A 656-nucleotide genomic window follows, 5' to 3' on the forward strand; every position below is an offset into this window, starting at 1 on the left:
ATGATGTCAATATAATCGCACAAAAATTAAACAAGTATAACACAACGAAGAATAAATGCAAATAAAAATAAGGGAAATTTGATAGCTGGGTTTCCGAACATTGATCCGTAGCAATTGGATTCCCATTCTTCATTTTTTGGCACTTGAATCTTCAAGCATAGACGATGGGTACACTTGGGGTCCTTGAAAGACAATTCTATCTATCATAATGTCATATTTCAAGCCACCATATTGCATGTGAACTAATTCAATAAAGTCATGAGTACAGGAAAAATTTAACAGAACTTTTATCGACGTTGATGTGGCAAAATGTAAGTTGACTGTTTTTCTTCTTTTTTCCCATCTTTCAATGATGTCGCACCATGTATTGTTTGTAAGATTTTTCTATCAAAAAATTCTATATTTATAGTATGATTCGAACTAATTTAAGGGCAATTTTTTTCATTTATCGTCTTTTCTCTGCACTACCGTGTTAGACAATCTTCCAAAAAAGTTCTTTGCATTCGAAATCCACCAAATCCATAATTCGAGATTTCATTAACCAGTTGGGAAGATTTTAAAGTAGCAATTTATAAAGCTGTTTCACAAAGTAATGTAGGAAAAACCCAAAAAAAAAAAAAAAAAAAAACATATAAAAAAAAAGGTATTGGAATTGT

The sequence above is a fragment of the Olea europaea genome, chromosome 13 (assembly GCF_002742605.1).
Source record: "Olea europaea var. sylvestris chromosome 13, O_europaea_v1, whole genome shotgun sequence".
NCBI classification, from domain to species: domain Eukaryota; kingdom Viridiplantae; phylum Streptophyta; class Magnoliopsida; order Lamiales; family Oleaceae; genus Olea; species Olea europaea.